Below are 13719 nucleotides of genomic sequence, written 5' to 3' on the forward strand. Positions count from 1 at the left end.
TCTTTGCATCATCACATTGCTTAGGCACATGGAAGTTTCGTTGCATTTGTCATCTATCTCCTTGAGGCTCCTGTGTTTGGCCTAGATTGTGTTAGCCAGATTAGAGACAAGCGAATCATGTTTGCACTTCTCTTCTGCCTCAATCTCAGAGATGGATTTCAGATCTCCATTTCTTCGCAGATAGTCACCAATTATACCTTCTGAGTTGAAATCATCAGCCTTTGCAACCCAACCATATAACTTATCTCCCTTATCTTGTGAAACTAAATAGTCCTTCTTCCCTTGATGTTGTGATTCAAAGCTCTTCTGAAACTTAACTGTATTAGTAAAACCATTTCAATCATTTCCAAATTCGACTATGGCTTTCCCTGAATGACCCTTATAGTGCCACAATGGGTGTATCCTACCCTTTCTTTTTCAAATCATCCCTGAGGGTTGAGCCACTCTTTCCCACGTACCGACCGTTCAACTGAATGGAAAGAGTCGCTACAATTTCCATCCAAGGAAATGCATATTTCTCATCAACATCATTCCCATCATATGTTGGCTGTAATTCAATTTCCATTTTATTAGCATAATCTTCCATATTTGACTTACCAATACGCGTTTCCTCTTCAGATAACATGGACACCTTTCAATAAATCGATGCCAGCAAGATTGAATAATCTTCAAAAAAAAAGTTAACATGAACCAGAAATCTTTTAGATTATGCTCCTCACAAATGTAAGGTCTGACTAATATCTGGTACCTGCATTTGTGAGCAGCATAATCTAAAAGATTTCTGGTTCATGTTAATTTTTTTTTTTTTTTTTTTTTTTTTTTTTTTTTTTTAAGATTATTCAATTTTGTTGGTATAGATTTACTGAAAGATGTCCATGTTATCTGAAAAGGAAACACATATTAGTGAGTTAGATAAGGAAGATTATGTTGATAAAATGGAAATTGAATTACAGCGAACACATGATGGGAATGATGTTGATGAGAAATATGCATTTCCTTGGATAAGAAATTGTAGCAACTCTTTCCGTTCAGTTGAACGGTCGATACATGGGAAAGAGTGGCTCGACCCTCAAGGATGATTTGAAAAGAAAGGGTAGGGTACACCCATTGTGGAACTATAAGGGTCATTCGGGGAAATCCATAGTTGAATTTGGAAATGATTGGAATGGTTTTGCTAATGCAGTTAAGTTTCAGAAGAGCTTTGAATCACAACATCAAGGGAAGAAGGGCTATTTAGTTTCACAAGATAAGAGAGATAAGTTATATGGTTGGGTTGCAAAAGCTGATGATTTCAACTTAGAAGGTATAATCTGTGACTATCTGCGAAGAAATGGAGATCTGAAATCCATCTCTGAGATTAAGGTAGAAGAGAAGTGCAAACATGATTCGCTTGTCTCTAATCTGGCTAACACAATCGAGGCCAAACGCAGGAGCCTCAAGAGATAGATAGCAAATGCAATGAAACTTCCATGTGTCTGAACAATGTGATGATGCAAAGAGATGCAATGATCCACGAATATAATTATGAAGGTACATATTTTCTCCTACAGATATTAGAATTTCCATATCTCCTGTTATTACAATTATGACAAACACTTTGCTATATACTACAGACCTACAAATGATGGGTTAGCGGCGGCGGCGGTTGTCATTGTATGGTGGAGATGGGTGGTAGCGCCGGCGGAGATGGTGAAGATAGTTTGAGGGGTGTCGTGACAGTGGTAGTGAAGATGTGAAGGGGAGTGTGAGGTGGCATGCCATGTGGCATCCACCTCACCGAAATGTCAATGCCACATGATGATATGACGCCAGAGCTCAAGGCTTTTCACTCATAGCCAAACAAGGGAGCTTCAAATACTACAAGCCATGTTCATGTCAGCTCAAACTCCGATGTAACTACTATTGCTGATGGTACTTGGGAGGAAGGTGATTTGGTTGACGGGCGAGATAATGATTGTTATTGGTCTGGAAAAGTGACAAAGTTACTTGACAATGGTAAAGTTGAGGTAATAGTATGAAGTGGCAAACTTGACCCATAAATGTGTAACCGCCCAAACTTTGACGGGTTGGGTGTAATATTTTTTTTATCGGGTTAAATTGGGTCAAAATCCAAGCTGACCCATCTATTTGGCGGGTTAGTTTGGGTTGCTCAACGGGTCAATTATCAACCCGTGAGGTAGCATAAACATTTTAGGAACTGGATTTATGTATGCGTTTCATCTGCTTATCGTTTCCTAAAGGCAAACGCACATCCATTTTGACCAACAACTTTCTTGAATATGTTAATATATTGATATTCTCTTATACTACAGTAGATCTCATTACAACTTGAAAACAACTGTTTGTGAGAGTTCCTTTATTCTTTGTTGCATTTTTTTAACCCGTTAGATTACTTTCTTCAGCTCTTTCCATGTGAGTCCTTTCATTTTTATTATAATAATTTTACACATATTGATCCAAACCATATTGACCGAAGTAAATTTTTGATGGGTTGGGTTATGACCTGTTCATTAAATTCCATGCATGCTGACTAACAGGTTGGTGTGCTAGCTGAGGGCTTCTCCTGCTCTCTACTTTCTCAGTAGAAAAAATATGGACAAGACGTGTCTAACTTGGAAAGTGATGTCTAAATGTGCTATCATGGATACAGGGGACAAATTGGAGCTATGCTATATATCATGAGCTAAAAATTCCAAGAACCCTTATCTATATTTAATTATGACGTTGCAAAAGTAGTTATTTGTAAATGACTACGATGTAGTTAAGGTCTTTGAATACGAAACTGAGACATGATGCATATTCAGTAAATCTTCTGTCATTATTAAAGAGACCTATTTCTTGGGTTGACAATATTTCAAGTTTTCCAGAATTGCCTCATGTTAGCAATGATAATTTTCACATTTATTTTAAATACAATTAACAGGACTTACAAGAACATAGGAACATAAGTGGCAATTTTCGTAGAAGTGCGGATGTTAAGATTGAAGGCGGGAAAAGGGTTGAGGTAGAACTATAATCACGACGAAGGAAGTCTAAAAAAATAATCTTCTGGAATCAATGTAGATTATTTATGCATAGTGGCACACTGCAAAGTAAGGGATTGATATAAGTAATACCAACTAGTTGGGATTAAATCCTGGTTATTGTTGTTACTCAATGGGTTGGGTATTTTCCAGGAATATTCTTAACCTGGTTAAAGACTTGTATATTAGTATAAAGATAAGCGTGAGGCTTAGAGAACTTAATTTAAATCCCCTAGTTTTCCTTTAGGAATAAATTACTTTAAGCACAGTAGTTGTTAAGGATATTGTAGGTATACACGATCTTTACTGTTATGGCATATTCACAATCTCGTAAATATTGGCATTGGATTGAATTTGGCTCGGATAGAGCTGAATGGTTACATAAGATTCCTATGACTGACCACAACTTTATATTGAAAGCTGGTGGCTTGATTGATTTTGATTATTAAGATCCTTGGGGAAAAAAAATACTACTTTCTTTATATGGGCTGTGGAGGTACTTTTCACTTGAGATTTATTTCTTCAAATTAATGTGATAATCAAAGCTACTGTAGTTGTGCACTTAAAATTTTTCCTTGAACGTCCATCATCTAGTTACCATGAATGTTAGCTTTGTATTTTAGCCAATGATTTTATAATGATACCTCACGTTTTTTCTTTTTAGATGGAGTTGTTGCCGCCTCCATTGGGTGAAGCTGGAACTTATGAAGTCTTCGTCAAGTATTTGCGCCCATCCTTGGATTGGTCTCCAGATTTTATTTGGGCTGAGCCTGCATCACTGGTTCTTTCCTTAAATTGTCTTTTGACCACTGCAGGATGGTGAAAGTTATCATCAATATTGTGCTCAGCCACTTAAACTTGTTAGTCAAGGTAACCATAATGTGATACAGACCTCTTAATTGGCTGTTTCCAAAAACTTATTGCTGTACTCATAGGGGTAAAAACACGAGATCGGAATGGAAAGGGATGGACATGAATAGATATCTGTTGGTCCAATCAAAATATGATTTTACTCCTTGATCTTCTAAAACCTTAGGGGTCATTTACATTGAACCAGTACATGCATGACGTGTTTGCAAGTAGACTTCTTTCACTTAACCATGGTTAATAATTTTCACTTAACCATGGTTAATAAATGAACATTTTCACTACATTAAACAATGTAACCATGGTAAGTTGACATGATTTGGTGTAAACATTAGGTGCGAGTAAGTTTTTTACCTTGATCAGCTCTGCAGTCAGTAAAATCCCATCTTACGTCCCAACATGCTTCACTTTACATTGTTGGTCATTTTTGCTTGTCATTATTATCATAGATGCCAGATGGTACGTGTAATACACATAGCCGACATATTAGAACTTTCAATTTGCTACGAAAAGATGTACCTCCTCCATATTATCGATAAAAATAAAATAGCTCATTTATACAAACGGTAAAGGAAAGGTTTCTATTATTTTGATTGTAGAAATAGAAATGACGCATTAATTCTTATCAACTTGATAGAGTGACGATATATAGTTAGCTTAAGTATACTGCAAGAAAGGATAGATTTAACATAAAAATCACCATTTTTGTATGAGAAACAGAGGATCTTAACATTGAAATGATAATCATACCAAAAAATACCATAAGAACTTAAATATGACGGATATCTCTGCGACTATAAATGCATAAGGTTTAACATCAAAATGTGCTAATTCTTTTTTTAAATAGACCTAAGAACAAAGAGTGCCACATAAAACAAAACAGGAGAGTAACAATTACGATGTTTACGTACACACCAATATATTATAATTACTTCAAAGCTTTTTGGCCATTTTGGCTTCATGCAGCTTCATGAACTTTCTAATTTCGTCCATAATATTTTGGCTCTCGTTTGGAACTAAACGTTCTACTATAAACTACCGACCCAGGAAACGTTCAACGTTCAACTTGCGTTGTGCCTCCTTAACATTTTTCATCTCATTCACAATATTGTCATGTTCTCTGATATTTGGCACAAATATCATGTTTTGTGTCATTTTACATCCTACTCTTATGACTTTTATCGCTTAATTCATGATGCAATCGTCGTATTTGAACTTATGTCGTTATATTTCATGTGTATAGGTACAATGATGACAAACGATGGAAGATTGTGCTTAAAGTGATTGGTTTTGGAGCATATGACGATTAGACGAGGTGACGAGTCGAAGACCACAAAGGATGAACTAAAAGGAAAATAATTCGGCCCGAGAAGGGTCCGCTTTTTCTTCGCATCGCGTGAAGAAAGCGGACAAAAACCAGCTCCAGGCATTACTATCGGGCTTTCCTTCCGCGATCGCGAAGAGCCGAAGACCTCGCATGCATTGCGCGATCGCGGAAGGAAAGTGGGGTTCTCGCGCGCAAGCTTTCCGGTTCAACTAGGATTAGGTTTGCTTATTTTTTGTTTTTACCTAGACTATATATAGACGTTTTATTAATGAAAACGGTGTCTTTGGGATTATTCAAAGACTTGTAAGCCACCGTTCTATTTTCTCTCTCTAGGTTTATTTTATTTTTCATCTTTTTCAACCCTAGATTATTCATGAATTCTTTTGTCTATGATCGAATCATGAGTAGCTAAACTTTTTAATTCTAGGGTTGTGGCGAAAGACTTGAAAGTTGGTTTGATGACAATTATTATCTATTATTTTCCATATTTTGGGTTGCTTATTTATTCTTGATCTTAATTGTTTGATTATCTGGCCAATAGTTAGACACTATCTGTGGTGCGCGAATTGGACTTGAAAGGGAATTCACGTACGTAATAAGAATAAATAGAGTTTGTTCGATTTAATCGTTTCGCTACCGAGGATAGAGATATACCCTTTAGCCCTACTTAGTTGAATACGAAGAAATAAATGCGTTCTTGTTACCTCGATGACCATAGAGATATAGGCGTTATAGAATATCATAAACAGTGAGTAGTTCGAGAGAATATCATAAAGTATAATTAACCCCGTCAACTAGTAACCCAGGAAATAAAATAGGTGGAATTGTCCGAAGATCAACTGGATTGTCGAAAGCCATGACCCTAGATCTTTCTCTCATCTGATAATTCTTACAATCCCAGTCACAAAAACACCTATCATAAATTGTTTACTTTTCAGTTTTAGTTTAGTACAATAAACATCTTGATTTTCACTTTCTTGAATAGTTTCATCCGAATTTGAATTAGCTTAACAGTAGAATCTAAGTCTCTGTGGGATTGATATCTGGACTTAACAATCTATATTACTTGTACGACCACATATACTTGCGTGTGCGTTTGGGAGCAACAAGTTTTTGGCCCCGCTACCGGGGACTTAGCAATATTACTGTTTTTCTAATTTGGATTTTTGAATTTCTATTCAAGTTTTTATTTATTTATTATTATTTTATTTTATTTTTAATTTAATATTTTGGTTAGTTTGCTTGATATGGCATCTTGGAGTAAAAATTGGTCGAATATTGGTTGTTCCTATTTTGGTGATCCTTGTTTGATTTGTGGAGGACCCCACTTGTGGCAACATTGTCAAAATATTTTCGGGAATGGGTTGTGTGTACCTTCCCAATCTTTTGAGTGGAATATTGGTAATATATGTGGTGGTCAAGACGGTCATTGGAATGGTTGTCCTAACTCTTACTTCCCATCCCCGAGCCCATATTATGATTCTCCTGTTATTTGTGATGTTGACAGTAGTAACGAAGTGGAGGATGCGGAAAGTCTTGCTCGGGTTAGCGATATGATGAAGCAAATAGGGGAGCAAATAATGGAGCATGATGCATTAATGAGAGAGCAAAACGCGGTAAATGTGGAAAGCCGCGAGAGGATTCGTGCCAAACTCACAAAGATGCAGGCCGAGGCCGAAACTTGTAATGATCTACAAGTTACAGGCTTAGCCAACACTCAAGACCAACCTCAAACAGAAGAAGAGAGCGAGTTCCCACAAGTAGATAGCTTTGAAAAAGCAGAGATAGTGAGCCAATCTTGGCTAACGTAAACAAGCTCAACAAATGAAATTTCATGGGTTTCTAGTGATGGTCTTACAAACATGGCTACACAATCGATAGAAGGTAGAGGCGAGCTCGGACAAGAGATAGACCAATTTGGCTCGGATATCCATGGCTTGCGTGTGCACAAATGAATAAAAAGGTTGAGGCGTCGATGCCCAACTACATATTACCTTGGATAGTGGCCGCGTGTGGGAGCAGATAGAGGAACTCCAACCATTCGATCAGATCTTTGTTGATGATGTCATTGTTGAGGAGGTATACAAAAGTGAGGATGTCAGAAATAATGCAGTTTTAGAGTTAGGGCGTGTTGGTCCTCGTTCTAAACATTTTTCTACATTATGCGTGGTTGGCGACATGGAAATCGAGCCTTCCACATTGATGAAGAAGTGTATAGATGAGGAACAAGAGCCTTACATCCTGAAATTTGCCACATCGAAAAGACAAAGCGACATTCCTCACTTAAGGGCCAAGAAGTTCAAGAAACGATATCTATTGCTTGGTTCCTTTATTTTCACACCACCGCCCAGAAGCGTGACAGAAAATTGGATGCAAAATTAGGGGTGAAATTCATAAGTTCGAGGTGGAGGAAAAAGTTGATTCATCGTGCACGACGATTAGGGAAGTCCGAGTAACCAAAGTTGAAAGGTCGAGGAGCATGCCATAGTTTTAAGTGTGGGATCATTCGCCCCTTGATGATGAGAGCATGTTGCTAGCTAGGCCCTAGTGGGCCCCAGGGAGTATTTCTTACCTTGCTTGCGCTTTGTTTTTTTCAAATATATATGCATTGAGGGCATTGCATAATTTTAAGTGTGGGGTGGGAAAATACGTCCCTGGTTTGTAACAACATGTTTTGAGGTTGCGGATGATGATTAGTATGCCTTAGGATTATTTTTTTTTTAGTAGTTTTGCATCTTAGTGTCGAAAAAAAAATAGAAAAAGTTAAAAAAAAAAATTCAAAAAGATTTTATTTTCCTTATTTTTCTTTGATAACTTCTTAAGTCCCTCATTAGTAGGCATTCATCATCCATCCCCTTTAGTTTTCTTATGGCCTCGGTTCTTTCCCGAGGGGGGGCCTTTGAACCGGGCGTAGGTAGATTTTTCTTTTATAGTCATAGAAAGGACTTTTCCTGATGATGGGTGGATGACAACCTGCTTGAGGGAAAATTAGTCCTTAAGATAGGCGTATTCAAATGCTAGGTGCACGGGTTAGGTGAAGGATTGGCATATGAGTGATCTTGAATTTTTTCCCTTTGTGAAAGCATGCCTTGAAAATTGTATCATTTTTCTTGAAAGCACTTGCAAAATAGTCGTTATTTGACTCGTATGACCCACTTGGCATTGTTGATTTTCATTGTTGTTTGATTTGAGGGACAACCGGATCCCTTTTGCGTTGATTGTATGCCATGTGTGAGTAAGGTTTTGCATTTGAATCCATGTTTGGTATTGACGTCTAGAACTTGCCCTGTGTGTTCACAAAGCGAAATGAAGTTCGGTTGAGCCTAGAAAATGATAGAGGCGTTTCTTTGATTAGTCACTAAAAAGCCTAAAAAGTTATCCCACCAAGTTGCAAATAGCACCCTAGTTAACCCTTTTGAGCCTTTAGCCTTTTCTTTGATAGTGCTTAATTAGCCTTTACCCCTTCGTTCTATAAAACTTGATTTTTGATCCAAATACTCTATGAGCACTTTAATCATTTACATGTATAATGGGAGTTGGGATGTGAAATAAAGAGGGGAAATGGTTGTTAATTGTAATCTAGGAAGACAATGGGAGCATCAAATGAAAAGAACTAATTCACTTGTTAGTTGGGAATTGAAAGAAGAAAAAAAAAAAAAAGAGAAAGAAAGAAATCTGAAAACGAAAAAAAAAAAATGTGTAGCGAAAAAGTTCCCTTCTAACTTGTGCGACTTTTTTTTTTTTAAAAAAGAGTGGTGCTTAAACAAAGAAAATGGGTGAATTGGGAGAAATTTAAAGGTTGGTCGGTGTTGAATAAGGGCTAATGAAGAAATTGTGCAAGAATGATAGAAGTATATGTATTAAAGTGCTTAGGGAGGATAGTCACTATTATCCAAATAATTCCTACCCGTCCCTTAGCCTACATTACAACCCTCGAAGTCCTACTTGATTCTAGGTTCGTCTTACTTGTATTAGTGGAGTGGTTACACCTCTTGCATCAAGCCTATGGTATGCCGTACTTTGCATGTGATATTCTTTGTGAGAGTGAGCTTAATTATTGATTTTATGTCCATTGATTTAAACATATGTGATTCTTGAGAGATATGGACTACTTTCTTTTGGGTGAGAGAGGCACATAATTAGCAATAGAGTGGTGAAGTGTTGATTTCTTGATCATAAGGTTGCTTACATGTTTTAAAGTGGTGTCGTTGGGTCAATTGGTTTTAAAGTGAAGTGTTTTTTTTTAAGAAGGTGGTCCTTGGTGCTAAAATTTGAAAGTTTTTAAATCTTTGGCATGGCTTTTCAAACTCGGCTCATTGTTTTGATTTTGAAATCTTTCTTTTGAGATAGCCATACTAGCCGAATCCGTTGTGACCTATTTGAATGAGTTAGGCTATAAGTGTAGTTTAGGGTTGGTTTGAGTTTGCTCGAGGGCGAGCAAAGTCTAAGTGGGGGTGGTGATATTTGGCACAAATATCATGTTTTGTGTCATTTTACATCCTACTCTTATGACTTTTATCGCTTAATTCATGATGCAATCGTCGTATTTGAACTTATGTCGTTATATTTCATATGTATAGGTACGATGATGACAAGCGATGGAAAAGCTTGTGCTTAAAGTGATTGATTTTGGAGCATATGACGATTAGGCGAGGTGACGAGTCGAAGACCACAAAGGATGAACTAAAAGGAAAATAATTCGACTGAAGGGTCCGCTTTTCTTCCGCATCGCGTGAAGAAAGCGGACAAAACCAGCATTTGAATACTTATACGTCTTGTCTTTGTTAGGACTTTATCTATATAGTAGTGTATAGATGATGAATGAATACTTTCTTGTGCTAATTCTTTTTTAAATAGACAAAAGAGCATAGGGATAAGAGATTGCCACATAAAACAAAACAGGAGAGTACCAATTACGATGTATACGTACACACAATTATAATAGGACTACTTCAAAAACTTCTTGGCCTTTCAGGCTTCGTCCCGCTTCATGATAATACGTTGCCTCTTGTTCAACTTTCTACTGATTTCGTTGATAATACGTTGCCTCTTGTTCAACTTGCGTTGTTTATCCGTAACATTTTTCAACTCATTCACAATATTGTCAATGTTTTCCTCTAAGGTCTTTTAATTCCAAATGTGGGTTCACAAGTAATGCCTGTGCCAAAACACGTTGTGCTGCAGGTGACATCTTTTTTTCAACAGCCTTATAAGCCCAATCACGTATAATATTCTGGGCTTCTTTTTCACTAGGAAGGGCAACCTTATTTTTTCTCTTTACCATTATCTCTTTGCTGCCAACATTTTCTTATATTGTTCTCTTTACTAGGACTTCACTTATATAGTTGTGTATAAGATGATGATTTAATACTTCCTTGTGCGCAGTCGGCATATGAAACGTTCAATTGAGAAGTGTAAAAGCATTTTGATAAATGATGACGATCAAGTCTCTTCAATTACGCTTGTTATTAATTATTATGCTCTTAATTACATTCCAATTAACGCAACTAGACTTATATTGGGAAAAAAGAAGACAACGTATAGAGATTTATTAGTAAAAGCATACAAAATGACACCTCAGCTGAAACAACATACCATGTGAACCTTGAATAGCATATGAAGATACTGCGTTACAAATTCTACAAGTCCCATTTATTTAGTGGGATCTTTTATATTTTATTTTTAGTGAGGGTAGTCTCCATATTAAGTTACTTTTTAAATCGTTAATTTGGATTCTCTTTTATCAATCTGCAACGATATGTCGTGACTCAATTGAGTGTTACATTATGGTCATAAAGGTATCACGAAATAATGATTTCTAGAATCTCGGTAAGTTCTTGATATATGTATATTTTTTTTGTACAATGTATATATATATACGCGCGTAACAAACAAAGTTATTATTTTCTTCTTTGAAGGTAAAATAATACTATAATGTATAACTTCCTTTCTCTCTTCCTAATAAGTTACAATGAAGAAATTGAAAGGAGGGAAAAAGTTGCAAGAAATAAAAGTATGAAAGTGTACTCTTTTTCTTATTATAATTAAGATGTCTACAATTCTACGTATACACAAATAATTTCCTTTTTTTTTTATTTATTTATTACATAGGGGGTACTGGAAGGGGGTGGGAATTTGAACACTTACCAATAAGGTGAAAATTCAGGTTGCCAACCAACTGAGCTATTAGATCCCTACAAATAATTTTCCTACTTTTTAATGAATGATATGTTGATGATACTGATGAGGTATATAGCTTCTAGACTTGCTTGATTTTGTTTAGTGTAATTCTCACTCGTTGTCCCTTTTTGAGACAGTTGTTTAGTGTAAATGACTTTTTTTTTTAATTTCTCTCTTGCAACTTATGGACTTTCTAGACAGACTAAAGATCTCTTTTGAACAAATTAAATTTTTTATGAGAAAACGTTAGATGACAGTCTAATTTTGTAAGTTATTGTAAACCTCAAAAAACATTCTAATGTTTTGTTTGAAATACTTAATAATATATGAGTAAATGTTAGATCCGAATCTAATATTATTCGAAAGGATAGTTTTTCAAGGGCTATACTTGTACAACTCTAAAAATAGAGACAAAATCTAAATGATAATCTTGAAAAAAAAAAAAAGACATTTACGTAAAGCAGCTGTTAGTTTATTACTAGTTAATACCCTATCCAGCAATAGAGTCCAACAAGGCATCCATTTCAACTATGTTGTCAACCTTCTTGTGTTCAAATTATGTGTCAAAAAATGTCTTACTACAATCAAGATTTCCTAATTTTTTTTTTTAATAAATGATCGAAGGGGTCTCCTTTGTTTCAATATCTTATCATCTTTTAAGATAATTAGAGAAATTTCGATTTTTGGGTGCAGTACATGTTTTAATTAAGGTAACTGCAAATGTGGTGTATTCTTTCATTCAAATTATGCATAGTGACATGTTTCTTTTGATTGAATTCATAGAAATTCACAATTTCTTAAGCCTTTTAAGAGGAGGTTAAAATTTTCTAAACTTATCAAAATTGAGTGTGGCACCTAAGAAAATAAAGTAGGAGTAAAAATAAGATATATGAAGAAGTTAGTACATGTCACATCACCTTAAAAAAAATTAGCCAAGAGGTTTTGTATTATCAAAAAGGTTTTAAAAGTGTCTTGATATTTTTTTTAACACCCTATAGTAGATGAAACAATAAAAGACAAATATAGTGATAAATATGGAAAAGACAAACTTTAGTTGGCAACCCTTAGTTGTAATGTAACCAATGACTCTAACTAACTCTAACTAAGGCCTACAAAAAAGTTACATTGGCCCTTATTACATATAGTAAAGTAATGTCTACAATGCTATGTATGCACAAATAATTTCCTACTTTTATTTTATTTTTTATTTTATTACATAGGGGGTAGAGGAAGGCGAAGTGGGGGGTAGGATTGACACTTACTAATAAGGTGAAAATTCGGTAGTAACTAATGGCGAAATTTATTTGATCCCTACAAATAATTTTCCTACTTTTTAATAAATGATATGTTGATGATACTGATGAGGTATATAACTTCTAGAGTTGCTTGATTTAGTTTAGTTTAATTTTCACTCGTTGTCCCTTTTTTTTTTTTTTTTTTTTTTGTTTAATTCATCCATCTTCAAGAGTGGATGCCGTTCATTAATCAAAAGATAATATACACGGAAAGGAGTTATCACTCCCTGCACCTACTTAATTGGAACACACTCCAATTATAGCAAAAGTAGGATTTCTTATCAGCTTTCAAAAAATGAGTTGATTTTCTATTTTTGAGCTTTCAAAAGGAGTTATCAGTCCCTCGTTGTCCCTTTTTGAGATAGCTGTTTAGTGTAAATGACTTTTTTTTTTTTTTTTTTAATTTCTCTTATGGATTATCTAGATGGACTAAAGATGTCTTTTGAACAAATTGAAAATTTTATAAGAAAACGTTAGATGACGGTCTAATTTTGTAAGTTATTGTAAACGTCAGAAAACAGTCTAATGTTTTGTTCGAAATGCTAAATAATATATGAGTAACATTAGACCCGAATCTAATATTATTTGAAAGGGTAGTTTTTCAAGGGCTATACTTGTACAACTCTAAAAAATAGAGACAAAATCTAAATGATAATCTTTAAAAAGAAAAATAAAAAAAAGACATTTGCATAAATCAGTTGTTAGTTTATTACTCCCTCTGTCCCAATTTTCGGCAGTCAATTTGACTAAACTTTGAAGCTAAATTGGATTAGATTAACTCGATATTTTAACATTAAAATTTATATATTTGAAAACTGCATGAAAAGTACTATAAGTTGCAATTATTCTCATATCAATTTGATGAAAAATATATCTTAAAATGATGGTCAAAATTCGTACAGTTTGAATCTCGAGAAGCGAAAAGTGCCACATAAATTGGGTACTAGTTAATACCCTATACCTGTTGTCAACCTTCTTGTGTTCAAATTATGTGTCAAAAACACTCTTACTACAATCAACCTTTGCT

Source organism: Lycium ferocissimum, chromosome 1 (assembly GCF_029784015.1).
Source record: "Lycium ferocissimum isolate CSIRO_LF1 chromosome 1, AGI_CSIRO_Lferr_CH_V1, whole genome shotgun sequence".
Lineage (NCBI taxonomy): Eukaryota > Viridiplantae > Streptophyta > Magnoliopsida > Solanales > Solanaceae > Lycium > Lycium ferocissimum.